Below are 16,247 nucleotides of genomic sequence, written 5' to 3' on the forward strand. Positions count from 1 at the left end.
CTTTTAAAAATATTTGGCCAATTTTGAAATATGACAGTTTCAAAAATATGAAAATTAAGTTCTTCAAATCCTTATCTTCAAATCCTTTCAAATCCTTCAAATCCTTCAAATCCTTTCAAATCGTAACTAGTTCAGCATACTTTCAGCTAGAGACACCATTCAAATTTTAAAATGTTCATAAGACATTCAGCTATTACCAAATGTTGCAGCTTTTAAAAATATTCGGCCAATTTTGAAATATGACAGTTTAAAAAATATGAAAATTAAGTTCCTTCTTCGATTTTAGAGTGAGACATTCAGTAGTGCTGATAAGTTTCAACTTTTCAAACAAATTACTATAACTTTCATACAGTTTAACTGAGAGAAACAAATTATACCTTAAAATGTAGGAAAACTTGTCCTCTTTCAGCCAATGTAACTCAGCTTCAAATCCTTTCACTAATTTCTTTTTCAACTTCAACAAGTTCTCTTTATTCAACATATATGTATTCAGCGTGTTCTCTGTATGTTCTCACTTACATGCCATTTTTAACCCTTCATGCAATTTAATCAATTCTGTAGTTTTATATAGATTGCTCAAAAAAAAATAAAGAGAACACTAAAATAACACTTCCTAGATATCAATGAATTAATTATTCCAGTTGAAAATTGTTATTCATTAAATAGTGGAATGTGTTTAGAACAAAATAACAGAAATGTGATCAATGTGCCTTCATCATGCAGGAACTGCTGGCACACTTCAGACACATGAGGCCGAGCATTGTCATGCATCAGAATGAACTCAGGGCCCACTGTACCAGCATATGGGCTCACAATGGGTCTGATGATCTCATCCCGGTACCTAATGGCAGTCAGGGTACCTCTGGCTAGCACATGGAGGGCTGTGTGGCCCTCCAAAGAAATACCTCCCCACACCATTACTGACCCACCGCCAAACTGGTCCTGCTGGAGGATGCTACAGGCAGCAGAACGTTCTCCACGGCGTGTGACAGACTCTGTGACGTTTGTCACATGTGCTCAGTGTGAACCTGCTCTCATCCCTGAAAAGCACAGGACGCCAATGTTGAATCTGCCAATCTTTATGTTCTCTGGCAAATGCCAATTGCCCTGCATGGTGTTGGGCTGTAAGCACAAGCCCCACCTGTGGATGTCAGGCCCTCATACCATCCTCATGGAGTCTGTTTCTGACAGTTTAAGCAGAAACATGCATGTTAGTGGCCTGCTGGAGGTCATTCTACAGGCAGCGCTCCTCCTGTTCCTCCTTCCACAAAAGAGGAGGTAGCAGTCCTGCTGCTGGGTTGTTGCCGTCCTACGGCCCCCTCAGCATCTCCTGGTATTTCCTACATGCTCTGGACACTGTGCTGAGAGTCATAGCAAATCTTCTCGCCACAGCTTGTATTGTTGTGCCATCCTGGATGAGCTGCACTACCTGATTATTTATTATTATTGGATTATTATTTATTTTATATATATACAAACTATCATTTTGAAAGAGATGAACTTTGACTGTCAAAGGATTAAAAAATGAAAACAAATTAAAAACATTTAAAAAGTGTCTTCGATATGAAAGAAAATATGCCTATGTCTCATTAATTACTGAAGTTGTATTTTATTTTAGACTTCACTGTTTTTTGAACAATTGACTGTTTCTTCTTGTATCTATCTCAACATTTGAAAAATGCTAAAACTGTTATAAAGTACCTTCCTAATTGTAATCACTATGTTTTGTCCATGTTTGTTCTTTTAATCTTAATAAATCATACTCCTAAAAGGTTCAAATGAGCCAGTAAAGCATCATAGGAAGAGCAAAGAGCAGTTCCACAGTGCATGGGGACATGGTAATACACATGGGTCACATGATTTAATTGAATGAAATATCAAATTGATGTATTTATAAAAAACAATTGTACATGATACTTAAAGCTCGTGAAACATCTTCAGTTTAAAGATTTTTACAAACATTTGCGCCACATAGTCATCACTTCTTGGACCTTCCCGAATGCCCTGTGAACACATCTGATTTTTATTGGCGTTCTCCCTGAAGGTAAGACGCTCCCCACCCTGTCTGTCCTCAATTTGATAAACTATGAAAGTTTAGCTGTTTACATAAATTACATAAGTTGTATTTAACTATAACTGAATGAAAATCAAATGCAGTGTTAGTGTAAAAACATTCAATCCACAGAATGTTAGAATAGAGTACAACAGGTACAATTACTTCAGATTGGATATGTAACAATGTTTAAACTGATAGGAGTTGTCAGAATATGATTCTTTCTAAATTATTTTTGAAGGTGAACATTCAAATATTAATAACTGTAACATGATTTCATTAAAAGAAACATCTACATTTTGTATTTGGAATACTTGTCATTGGAAAGAAATGTCTGAGTGCCCCTGAACGTCTCTGAACATTATACGGCTCATTGGATAGCTCATCGGCCCACTCTTCTTCGTTTGCAAAGGTAAGTGTGACGCTGTCTAACTCGGTCTTTCCCAAATGAGGAATTTATGAACTCTCAAACACTTTTGCTGTTTAAATCAGTGACATAAGTGGTTTTTAACAGCAACTGAATGAAAATAAAGCAAAAAACAGCTAAATATCTTGTTCTGTGAGCCACATAAAATTTTGGCTAGCTACCGTTAGCGCCGTTAGCGTTAGCATCAATGCTAACGTTCAACGGTCGCTCGGATAAGTCTGAGAGGTCTTAACAAGCAATACGATTTGAAACTATCTATATGGTCTCTTCTTAGTTTTAATCAACAGTTTCAGGCAATGTTCAGGTTACATAATGAATAATGTTAGAGCTAATGTCTGTTTCTGAGTGTTGACCGTGTGTCAGTTCGAGCTGAGCCTCTCAGCTGGAGGTGTGTTCAGTAGAATTGAGGTCTGTGTAGTGCTGGGCGGTATACCGGTTCACACCGAATACCAGTTTATAATTTCGTTATGATATAAATTTTTAATATACCGCCATACAACGGAGGGAACGCTAGGTCGCGCGACATTGTTTGAGACGGGACCCTTTTCAGTGTTGCGCTTCTAAACACGCATGTTTACTGTCTATGGGTGCGAGGTGGTAATAAGCACTTGCGTTACTTTAAGGTGGATAGGATAGACATGGAAAGTTCCGAAATCGAAGCTGCAGAACTAGTAGAACATGCTGACACAGAAGAACTTGTGTCAAAAAAAGGAGCCGTGTCTGTAGTTTGGAAGTTTTTTGGTTTAAAAAAATTCGACGTCGACCAAACAACCATTTTATGCAAGTGTTGTCGGGCTACAGTTGTCGCTGGAGGTGGCAACACGAGCAATTTGCTCCATCACCTTAGCCGTAAGCAAGTTGCACTACTTTTTTTGTATTGATTTTCATAAAAGATGTGTGAAATTTGTACATTAAAAGTTCTGTATTTTGACTGCAATTGTGTTTGCATTCCGATTCCTCACTTCATTAGAATCATGAGTAGCACTTCTTTGTAAACAGCATCATTTTGTGGGGCGTTATTCAATGACGGTAAAATAGACCATCCTAAGTTAATCTACTGCAGTAATTCTGTTCTCAATCTGTAGAAAATGCTGTGAACACCTAATTATGCATAAAAAAAAAATACCGTGGTATGTATTTTTGGTCCTACCGCCCAGCACTAGGTCTGTGTCATTGAAAGTTCATGTGAGAAAATAATAAACACAAACCCAGTAATGCTCACGAAGCAAAAAACTGGTCCTATTAAATAACATGCACCAGATGATGTTAACGTCTCTGTAACTGAGACATGATAGTAAATCTATTTAAATTCCTGAATGTAAATGATCAGAGAGACAGAGACAGCTGATAATGAGCAGTATTCTCCCTCTGTGTTCAGTGGTTCAGGTAGATTCAGTGTTTCCACTCGGATAACTAACAGATTGTGTCTTTCCTCAGACTGAGAGAGAACATTGATCCTTGCTTTGGCTGGTAAGTACAGAGTTATTGTAAAGTTAAACAGGCTGTAGATCACAACAGCTGACTGAGTTAATATGTTCTGTATTTAAAGATAATTGAACTCTGATCAGATTAACTTTATTTGGGATACATCAGAGTTTGTGAGTGAATTTCCTCCTGAACACAGAAATATTCTGTCCACACTTACTGAAGCTTTTAGGAAACATCTTCACTTTGTTGGTAGATTTTCTGACACCACTGTTGTATTCAGATACTGTCACCTGGAAATACTGAATGAATGTGTGGACTGGTGATGAATATGCTGTGTGCATTAATGTATGTTTTACTGACAGTTTTAGTCCAAACCTTCCATTCAGACTGAAATATCTCAAGTGTTTCCAGTTAAAGCGAGTCTCCCATGTCAGCAGAAAGTATTTCCTTATTTCTGTAAAATCCCCATTTTACTGTCCTGTTCCTGTGGGCAGTGTCACTCAGTGGGTCTACATGATGAGAGTAACTCCATTACAGCTATAGTTGGGTTCTGCTCCTTATCTGAGCAAGGGTAATTCTCCTTGGATATCTGGCGGTGAATGAATGGGATCAGAGGCACAAAGCGTGTCATACCCCGGTATGATAGGTGGCGCTGTACCCATTCCAGCTGTTGCTAATAGAGCCACTTCCTGTTGACCTCTTCACCACCAACAACAACAACAACAACAAACTCAGGCATTGGAGAAAGATGGAGAACGCAGAGCCAGATGAAGCTACGTCCCTCTACATTTGGTCACGACCCCGGGAAAACATCTGGAGCATGCGCAGAACGCAAAGTCTGATTCACCACGAGCTTCAGCGTCTACAAGCAGGTTTAGAGTGACTTTAACCCAGTTATCTCGGGGTCTGAATCCCATCCGATCCAGTTCTTAGTCAGATTAAGGTGTCTACATGCACTTAATAACTCAGTCTGATGGTAATTTAGCCAATAATCTGATCCTTTCAGTGCCATGTGACCCCACTGAGTGATTGACAGGTAAAGCAGCCAATAGCAGCAGCTCAGCACATGATGTCCACTGCAGGGCAGCTGGCAGAAGACGAGACTGTGCTGCTTCTAACTTTGTCTCATCAGTTATTTTCTGTGGAAATAAAGCTGAAATGGCAGCACAGCTGAGCTCTCTACATGGTCTGAGTGTGAAAAGCCCACAACAACAGCAGCTCCATGTCCCAGTGACACACAGTCAAAGTTGCAGTATCATTACCTGGTGTTTTATTTAGCTTCTGTGTCCTCAGCTGGAGGAATTTAACTGACTACTCTCTTTTCCTCCTTTCTTTAGACTAACTGAACTCTGACCCCTGCTCCTGCTCTGACTGGTGAGGACCAACATTTACTCCCTTGATGGTTGTGTTCCTGCTACCTGCTCTGTGTCATATGAAGTGGAGCTTCCTGTCAGGACCCAGCAGACCTTTTCCCTCTCAAACTGCATGAATGAAGTGAAACCTTGATCATTAGTCAGAGAACACATTTATTGGTCATGCATACACACAAAATGTGTCCTCTGCTTTTAACCCATCCAGGCTGGCACCTGTTGACACACATGCACAGGGTCACACACTCTGAGAGACAGATGCCAACCTGGAGCGGTGGGCAGCCAATCACAGGGCCCACAGCTGATGTGTTACTGCTCTGTTTTCCATCTGATCCCCAAAGCTTTGGATAGTTTCCATGTTTCTGATCATGGACACATTCAGCCTCTCTGAACTGATCATCAACCAACAACATTTAACTACTTCCTGTCCACAAGTCTGGCCCAAAGCTCATCCTGTAGAGAGGAGAGCAGAAGCAATCAGCTGTGAGATCAGATGATGTGTGTGTTTAGAGTCTTCTGATCTGATACTAACACAGTGTTTCTCTTCTCAGACCCAGAGACCACCGGACCAGAACTCCTGCTTAGCTGGTGAGCAGATTTCCAGTCAGTGAGCTTCAGTCCATCCCATCACTGAGAGCAGGAGTGTTTCACATGTTCACCACAGAGTTTCTGTGGAGTTCACACATGAATGTAAATGTAGTAAAAACAGACTGACTGAAGTCATGTTACACCCCTGTGAGCTGAGCTGATCAATCTGCTGCAGCTCCATCCTGGTTCATTCATCTATTCAATAAGTCCATCATCACATCAGTGAGCAGTTGCTTCACCGCTCCCTCTCAGACTATCTTCAGGGACTGAAAACATGAATCAGCAGAATAACAACCCAGGACTGGAGCTCTGATATGTCCTGTTGAGTCTTTTTGAGCTGTACTGTCAATCATATTACGCTCTGTGATCAACCAAGAACATTTTGAAAGGTCCAAAGACCTCATTAAACAATAAACACCCATCAGGTGTTTCCTGTGGAGAACATCTGGATTGTTCTGCTGGTGTGTCAGGATCCAGTTGGACTGTAATGTGAGCAGAACATGTTGTGTACTGATCTGCTTCATGTTGAACAAGTCAGTGGCTCTGACATTCTTCTAACCAAGTCCATGTTTCATGCTACCAGCTGTTTCCACACACATCTGGAAACTTCTATAAATGTTTTGGACTAATAAGTTTTTATTAAAGAAAAAGATAATAATCAGGTCATTTGAATTGCAGCACAGTTTAAGTAGCATTTCCACACATTTCACCTGTTTTTATCTGTGCTTCATCAAACTGTGTCTAACTGTTATCTCTTTGTGTCTCCCAGGTGTCCTGCTGTCCACACCATCTCCTTCTCCTCTATCACATTGGCTGCTCTATCTCTCCTGTCCCATCTCCAAGCTCTATCTAATTACCGGAGTTCTATCTTGTATCCATCTTTCCCCGCTCTATCTATTACTGGAATTCTCACGTTTTGAGAACTATGGGTTTTGATGACTGGCTTTGATGACTGGTTTTGATGACTGGATTTGATGACTGATTTTGAGAACTAAGGTTGATTGGAACCTTGTCTTACTGTTTTGTGGATCTGAGACTCTACTCTCACTGCTCTGTCTTTCCTGTCTACCTCTCTCATACATAGGCTGATAAACTTTGAAATTGGAGAAAAATTGGCACATTTTCATTGACATTTGGCTAAAGTTTGAAGTATTGTTATACAAACTTAATTCTTAAAGATAAATCTTGATCTTGACAGATTTCTAGATAAATCTAAAAACCAAACAGTAACTTGTTTTGGAAAAACTATTTTGATACTAATTGATAATTATTGGCAAATTTTAGGGAGATCAATCAAGAGATTATTGATCTTTGAATCTATAAATTCCAATTTGAAAACAGTGCTTCCATAAATTGAACAGTTAAGTTTTGTTATTGATATATAGAAACACATTTGATAAATTGAAAGAAAAGCACTGCATCTGTTCCTGTGCTGCTGGACTCGCTGCAGGTTAGTTCATAAGTGTTGGAATAAAACACATCTGTAAGGAGGACTGGAGTGTCTGCGTGCCGTCTGCTCTGACCTGACCAGAAGTGGAATCCAGCTACCAGAAGCATCTGTCATCCCGCTGCTGCTGCTGAGCTCCTGATCTGCATCACAACACTTCATATAGAAGAGATTTGAATTCAGCTTGGTCTCATTAAAACTGTCTGTGATTCAGAAGCTAAGAATAGTGAGAGTCTGTTGACAGATTGGGGCTGATTGAACTATTGATTATATCTTTAAAATTGTCCGTTCTGTAGCACACATTACTTTGAGGTGCATATACTGAAAACATTTTCATAGTTGATCTTTTCTGCTACATCTAAGTGTTACAACAGTAGTTTTTGCTAAATAATAGTTCTAATTTGGAAGAAAATACCCAAGGACCACTGAGCGTTATTCTAACCTGACATTTTAAAATCAGAAAGAACTGAGACTTTTATTTGGATACTTTCTTTTTCTATCAGAAAAGTACCGTAACTGAAGTTTTGGTCTGTTCAGATATAACTTTAACTTCTCTGTGTCATAATAAACTTCTGTTTTTTCTATTTGACAAGAATTTTTTTGCTGTCAATCTTTTTCTAGATAGATAGCGTGTCGATCTGCTAACTGAAACCAGCATTGATAAATAGCACAGAGCTACATTTGAAATATTACAACCGAGTAGAAGCCCAGTGTGTTGGTGACATCAGTACAGACAAAGTAAGTTTGAGGTTCTGAAGCACAGCAACAATGCCGAGGAAGGGTATTCGTTCTCGGGCTCAGAAGCTGAGGAGGCAGAGAGAGAAGGAATCTCCGAGTGAACAAGCTGAAGGTATGGGCTCTCAGAGCAGCAACCTGGTGTCACACCAGCTTTCTTATGCTGAGGTTGTACAGAGAGGACGTCCCAGTGATGGTATGTGTGTTGGAGAGTCTTCTGATGGACAGCAGGTAGACAGCAGAGGTCAGAGTGCAGTTTCTGATGGGAACACCGGCATGACTGCTTTCCAGCAGGTAAAGCAGAGAGTACCTCAGGCATCTTATGCTGACATGGTGAAGAGAGGACGTGATGCAGCTGGAGCGTCTCAGCAGCACAGTGTGATTGTGGAACCTCAGCCGTCAGTGACACATGTCTGTGCCTCACGCAGTCAGGCCTCATTAAAATATGGGAAATACAGGAACAGTCAGTGTGTGGCCAACAGTTTGGTGTTTCTGTCCTTTCTTCATGAACATGAAGGAATTAGCAGAGCAGATCTGGACCTAGTCCTGGATAAAGGTGATGCTGTGTACAGACAGGCCAGAGAAAGGTTTCCTAACAGTGTCCATTTGGCATCGGATGAACTTCCAGATGAAGTTAGTGCACGCAGGTCAAAGTATCAGGTGGACCTGACTCAGCTGTCTGTGTATGGAACATTTGGAGGTGGAGAGAGGCTTCTCAGCCTTGAGCACGGACTGAGCTTTTTGTCATCAGATGTACAGTACGGGCTGCTGATCATGGCAGGGTTATGTGTCGCAGTTTTCAGATGCAGATCTGGTCTGTACGGATACTTTGACCCACACTCCAGGAACAAAGATGGACTGCCAATGTCCTCCAGGCGGTTGAGCTTTGGTACTGCTGTGATGCTGAAATTCCCACATCTGACTGACATGATTGACAGGATCAAGTTGTGCTACACAATGTTTGACATCCAGTCATCTTGTATGTATGAACTGAAGCCTCTGTCATTTCACTGTGTGAACACATCCAACCAGAGAAACGCTGTTTCAGACACAGACTGCAGACACACAGCTGTTGATGCACCTCCGCTGTTACAGGAAGCTGTCAATGAATCCCAAACAGCCACTGACCAGTCTCAGAACATTTCACCATCAACTGACACAAATGTTGAAGTGACAACGTTCCCATCACAGAATTTTCCTCATAATGAGCCAAACGTATCTGCCTCAGTGTTGCCCACTGTCCTTAATGATCTCTGTTGCAATGTTTTGCAGGAATTATCCACTGATATCACTTCTCCAGCATCTATGAGACAACAACAGAACACAGTTCCTTGTGCCCAAATTGAACATGAACCATGTGGTGAAATCATTTGCCCTCCAAATGATGCTTCTCACAGTGGATCAAATATCTGTCACACTGATCTTCCAGATAATGTTTTGAAGGAAATCTCATGTAAACTGTCCAAACTTAGTAAACAGGAGAGGAGAAAAATGAAAAGGAGAATGATGGCAAGAAATACACCTCAGCAGAGAAAAGTGAATAAAAAAATGAGAGAAAGGGAAATGTATGCGTCTAATGAAATGCAGAGAGAAAAGAAAAGATCCCGCATCAGAATGTCATATCAAAAGAATGCAGAATTCAGAGAGAAACAAAAGTTATACATCAGGAGATCTTATAGAGAAAAAGAAGGATTCAGAGAGAAACAAAAGGCATACATCAGGAGCTCTTATAGAGAAAAAGAAGGATTCAGAGAGAAACAGAAGGCATATATCAGGAGCTCTTATAGAGAAAACGAAGGAGTCAGAGAGAAACAGAAGGCATACATCAGGAGGTCTTATAGAGAAAAAGGATTCAGAGAGAAACAAAAGGCATACATCAGGAGGTCTTATAGAGAAAAAGAAGGATACAGAGAGAAAAAAAAATCATACATCAGGAGGTCTTATAGAGAAAACGAAGGCTTTTCACAAAGACAAAAGATGTACATAATAAACCGTTACAGACAGAGTGAAACCTTTCGACAGAGGCAGAGAAGTTATGTTACTGAACGTTATGCAAATGACAGAGTATTCAGAATCAGACACAGACAAGTGATGAAAAACCTCATGAGAAACAGATACAGGAACAGTCATTCATTCAGGATGATGCATAACATCAGATGTGCTGCGAGCATAAAGAGAAAATACAGACGAATGAACAGAAACACTCGGAGTGAAACAGATACCAGAGAAACACAGAGTCTGCAACATGAGACAGTTGAGAACAGATTGATCAATGAAGCCATAGCTGTGTTCAAATCTAATATTAAGGCTGGTCCCACTTATGTCTGCACTGTGTGCCATAAGGCCTCGTTTCCCAACCAGGTACAAACCTGCACAAGGTCAAAGTATGACAAAAATCCTCACGTGGTTTCCCAATGTTTGACAGGAAAGTATGTTCACGTGTGTGATGAAGGCTGCAGAAATGAAGCCTGCACAGTTCCTGATGAGAGAAGGAAAGAGTGGATTTGTCACACCTGCCACGCTCATCTGAAAAAAGGACGCATGCCCAACCTCGCAGCAGCTAATAAACTGGAGTTGTCTGAAATTCCCAGCGAATTGTCAGGTCTGAATATTCTGGAAAGACATTTGATCGCTAAATGTATTCCGTTTGCAAAGATCATTCCTCTTCCAAGAGGCAGACAAAGACTGATCAGGGGAAATGTTGTGTGTGTGCCATCTGAGGTCCAGGAAACAGTCAATGCATTACCCAGGCTGAGGAGTGAGTCTCAGGTGATGAGGGTGAAACTGAAAAGACGTTTGTCTTACAGAGGGCATCAGCTGTTTCAGACAGTAACCTGGTCTAAACTAGTGTCTGCATTAATGAAGCTGAAGCAGGTTCATCCAGAGTATCAGGACGTTACCATCAGAGATGAAGCCCAACTCTGTGACCCAACACTTCCTGATGATGATGATGATGATGATGATGAGGATGATGTTAGCATGGGGGAGCAGGACTATGATGAAGCAGATCTGATGCAAATTGACATGTGTGAGAGAAATGCACTGTGTGAGGCAGAAAATGATCAGGACGGTGAATGTGAACAACCACAGCAGCAAAGAGATGATGGAGACGAAGGTGATCTGCCAAATGGAGGGTTTGCTTTAGAATCATGCCTTCAGCCTCTTGACATATCAGAAGAGATCCTCTGTTACAGTGATAACACTTACTGTGTGGCTCCTGCACAAAGAAACAGTCCAGTTAGCTTCTTCAGGACTCCACATTTGGAATCAATGTCATTCCCTGTACAATTTCCCACGGGTGAGAACACACTGGACCAAATGAGACTCATTAAAGTCAGTCCAAGTGGATATTTCAAGTCACGGCTTTTTAATGTGGATGACCGTTTTGCCAGAGACCCAAACTACTTGTTCTTTGCACAGTTTGTGATAGAGATACACATCGCTAATAACAGCATGACGATACAGCTGAGAAAAGGGAAAACTAGGACCAGAGATGGACGCAGTATAACCTCAGGCATGTTACAAGACAAACGAGAGGTTGAGAGACTGGTGAGAAATAAAGATGCAGTCAGATTCATGCAGCCACTCAGAGGGACTCCAGTATACTGGGAGAGAACCACTAAAGATCTGTTTGCCATGATCAGACAGTTGGGAACTCCCACGTTCTTCTGCACATTTTCAGCTGCTGAATTCAGATGGCCTGAAGTGATTGAAGCAATAAAGAGACAGCAGGGTGAAGAGGTTGATTTTGAATCTCTGGACTGGACTGCAAAGTGTGAGATTCTGCGCTCCAACCCCGTCACCTGCATGCGTTTGTTTGATAAGCGTGTTGAGGCTCTGTTCAGAGATCTGCTGCTCTCAGATGCTCAGCCACTGGGGAAAGTGATCGACTTTTTCTACAGAGTTGAGTTTCAGCACAGAGGAAGCCCACATATTCATGCAATGCTTTGGGTTGATGGAGCACCTGAACTGGATGTTTGTGATGATCAGACTGTGTGTGATTTTGTAGACAGATACATCTCAGCAGAACTACCTGACCCAGAAACACAACCTGAACTGTTCAAGAAAGTCTCTGAAGTTCAGAAGCACAGTAAGAACCACACGAGGAGTTGCTTCAAGAGTGTGAACTCTGGTTGTCGGTTTGGTTTTCCAAAGCCGCCCTGCACAAACACAATGATCACAAGACCTGATGAGGGTGAGAACACTGGAACTGCAAAGAGCAAACTCAGACCTCTGCTGCAGCTGCTGAATGAACCTGAAGCGGCTTCCTTGAGTCTAGAGCAGGTCCTCTCTCGATGCAACTTGACACTGGCCGAGTATGAAAGGTACCTTCAGAGTCTGAACAGAAAGACCGCAATCTACCTGAAGCGTGATCCCAAAGACTGCTGGATAAACGGGTACAACCCACATCTGCTTGAAGCCTGGGACAGTAACATCGATGTGTCCTTCATTCTGAATGCTTACTCGTGTATACAGTATCTGACTAAATACATCACAAAGAAGGAAAGTGGTCTGTCAGAGTACCTGAAAACTGTCATGGAGAATTCCAACATGGACAGAGTTAACGAGTGTGATGAGATGAGAGCTGTCATGCAGGCTTACTCCAAAAAGAGAGAGATCAGTGCTCAGGAGTGTGTGACTCGTGCGTGTGGAATAAAGATGAAGAAGTGCTCACGCAGTGTTGTGTTCGTTCCCACTGATGACAACCCTGTGAAAATGAGTCGCCCCATGTCATTCTTGGAGGACACCCCGTCAGAGTCTTGTAATGTCTGGATGACGAGTTTGAGTGACAAATACAAAGCCAGACCTGAGACCCCAGAGTATGAGGAGATGTGCTTGGCTGATTTTGCTGCTACCTGCAGGTTTGTCAGTGCAGACCACTCAAAGCGGGATGGTGTTTCACCACTTCTCAATGAGCTGGGATTTGTCCAAAGGCGGAAGAATGATAAGCCCTCTGTCATCAGATATTACCAATGTTCCAAGGAGAAACACCCCGAGCAGTTTTATGCCAGATTACTGAGACTGTACCTTCCTCACCGATCCGAGTATGAAATACGGAGTGCCGATCTTCCAACCTACGAGTCTTTTTACAACTCTGGCTGGATCCAGCTGCCAGGCTCAAACCGTCCTGAGAGCGTGAAAAGCATTATACAAACAAACAGAGACAAATATGAGAGAAACACTGAGGAGATTGAGAATGCACTTGTAGAGTTTGAGGAGAGCAGAGACCATGTGATGGATGAATGGTGTAATCTGGCTCCTGAATCTGAAGTTGTGAGGTTGCCCTGTGATGATGATCTGCAGCAGAGAGAGCCAGACGATGAACAGGAGAATGTGCCCGACTATTGTCCAGAGTCTGCTGCTGTGACAGAAATGAGAGCCGTCAGAGAACCCCCCGCTGTGGATCCAGCTGTGCTGCGGCAGATGTATCAGAACCTGAACCAGAAGCAGGCCTGTGTGTTCCATGCCATCAGAGACTGGTGCATTAAACTTGTGTGTGGCCTAAATCCAGAGCAGTTTTTCTTTTATGTCAACGGTGGTGCAGGAACAGGAAAGTCCCACCTGATAAAATGCATTTACTCAGAGGCATCTAAGATACTGAGCAAACTGCAGCTATATTCAGAGGAGTTTGACATATCAAACCCAACTGTTTTACTGTCTTCTTTCACTGGAACTGCAGCTTTCAACATCTGTGGCACAACACTGCACTCTCTGCTGAAGCTTCCACGCAGTCTGAAACCACCAATCCAAGGACTCGGTAACCAACTGGATGAACTCAGATCTGAACTTTTTAATGCTCAAATCCTCATTATCGATGAGATCTCCATGGTTTCAAAGCCTCTTTTTGCTTATGTGGACGCACGACTGAAACAGATCAAAGGCAATCAGAGAGCGTTTGGTGGAATGTCAGTTTTAGCTGTTGGGGATTTCTATCAGCTGCCGCCTGTGCGCCAGTCTAAACCTCTGTGTGTACACGATCCAGCAGATATTGACCTGTGGCAGGAACATTTTCAGATGATCACTCTGACTGAGATCATGAGACAGAAGGATGATGTTGCCTTTGCAGACGTGCTGAACAGGATTCGGGTGAAACCAAAGGCAGACGAGCTGTCTCAGGCTGACAGAGATTTGTTGTCACAGGCCATCACTGAACCAGCTCTTTGTCCCACTGAGGTTCTGCACATTTTCCCCACCAATAAGTTGGTTGATGAACACAACTCAGCAACACTGGCTTTGTTCCATTCCAACATTATCACGATCGATGCAGATGACTTCCAGAAAGATCCCCGAACAGGCAGAATGGCCCGTAAAGACACACCATGTAAGGGAGGCCGAAATGATTTAGCCGACACTCTGAAAGTTGCTGAAGGTGCTCGTGTCATGCTCACCAGAAACTTTGACATTCAGAACGGTCTGGTTAACGGTGCTTTTGCCACACTGATGTGCATAGTGACTTCTGAGGATGATCAACACATCACTAAGCTGGGCCTGAGGATGGATAATCAGACAGGTGGGGCAAGAATCCAGAGTGGAGCTCCAGAATCTGCCAATCTGGTTTACATCGAGAGAGCAGAGGAGAAGTTGAAACAGAACGGAGTGGTACGTAGACAGTTTCCTGTGAGGCTGGCGTTCTCCTGCACTGTCCATAAAACCCAGGGCCTCACAACACATGCAGCTGTGGTGTCCCTGCAGAAAGTCTTTGAAGCAGGTATGGCTTATGTAGCTCTCAGCAGGGTGACGTCTCTCAGTGGGCTGTATTTACTGGATTTGGATGAGAAGAAAATATACGCCAATACTGAAGTGACCGCAGCGCTCCAGACCATGAGACAAGCCGATGTGGATCACATGATGCCTCTTCTTCAGGTGAGAGAAACAGTAAACAGGCCCGACACTCTGACCCTTGTTCACCACAACACAGAGGGACTGCCATCTCACATTGGTGACATCAGGAGACATCATGAGCTGTGCCTGGCAGATGTCCTGTGTCTGACAGAAACTCACCTGCAGGGCTCCTTTGTCGCAGACAGTCTGCATCTGGACGGCTACAACATGTTCAAGCGCAACAGACACACGTCCTACACTAAGTATCCTCAGATGGCCAGCAGAGCAGGTGGCGGGGTTGCTGTCTATGTGAGAAACCACATTCAGGTGCGTGAGAGACAGTATTTGCATAATGTGACTGATCTGGAGTTTGTGGCTTTGAAGGTTGAGGCTCCAGTCTGTGCAGTGATTGCAGCTGTGTACAGACCTCCTGACTACAGTCTGAGACCGTTCCTGGAGAACCTGGGAAGCCTTTTGGATGCACTAGAGGTATTGGACTGTCACCCTGTTATTGTGTGTGGAGACTTCAATGAGAATCAGCTACTCAGGTCAACAAAGCCAATTCTAGATCTGTTTCAGTCTAAGGGATATGTTCAGCTGATCACCTCTGCCACCACAGACAAGAACACACTGCTTGACCTTATTTTCATTTCCCAGCCACAGCGATGTCTCCACTCAGGTGTCATGAGAACCTATTACAGCTATCACAACCCAGTGTTCTGTGTCCTGTCCACCAGGGAACCATGAAGTGGTCGGTGAGTCTTCAAGTTCAAGGTTTGGTTTGTGCCTGTTAAACTATTTCTGTATTGTAAGATTTGGTATGGTCACAAACGGTATGGTTAATAATGTCACGGTAAGATGTACTATGGTAGGTTTCAATGTTGTAAGATTTGATATTGTCACTAACGGTATGTTTAATAATGTCACGGTAAGATGTAATATGGTAGGTTTCAATGTGGTAAGATTTGGTATGGTCACTAACGGTATGTTTAATAATGTCACGGTAAGATGTAATATGGTAGGTTTCAATGTGGTAAGATTTGGTATGGTCACTAACGGTATGTTTAATAATGTCACGGTAAGATGTACTATGGTAGGTTTCAATGTGGTAAGATTTGGTAGGGTCACAAACGGTATGTTTAATAATGTCACGGTAAGATGTACTATGGTAGGTTTCAATGTGGTAAGATTTGGTATGGTCACTAACGGTATGTTTAATAATGTCACGGTAAGATGTACTATGGTAGGTTTCAATGTGGTAAGATTTGGTATGGTCACTAACGGTATGTTTAATAATGTCACGGTAAGATGTACTATGGTAGGTTTCAATGTGGTAAGATTTGGTATGGTCACTAACGGTATGTTTAATAATGTCAC

The sequence above is a fragment of the Odontesthes bonariensis genome, chromosome 11, assembly GCF_027942865.1.
Source record: "Odontesthes bonariensis isolate fOdoBon6 chromosome 11, fOdoBon6.hap1, whole genome shotgun sequence".
NCBI lineage: Eukaryota > Metazoa > Chordata > Actinopteri > Atheriniformes > Atherinopsidae > Odontesthes > Odontesthes bonariensis.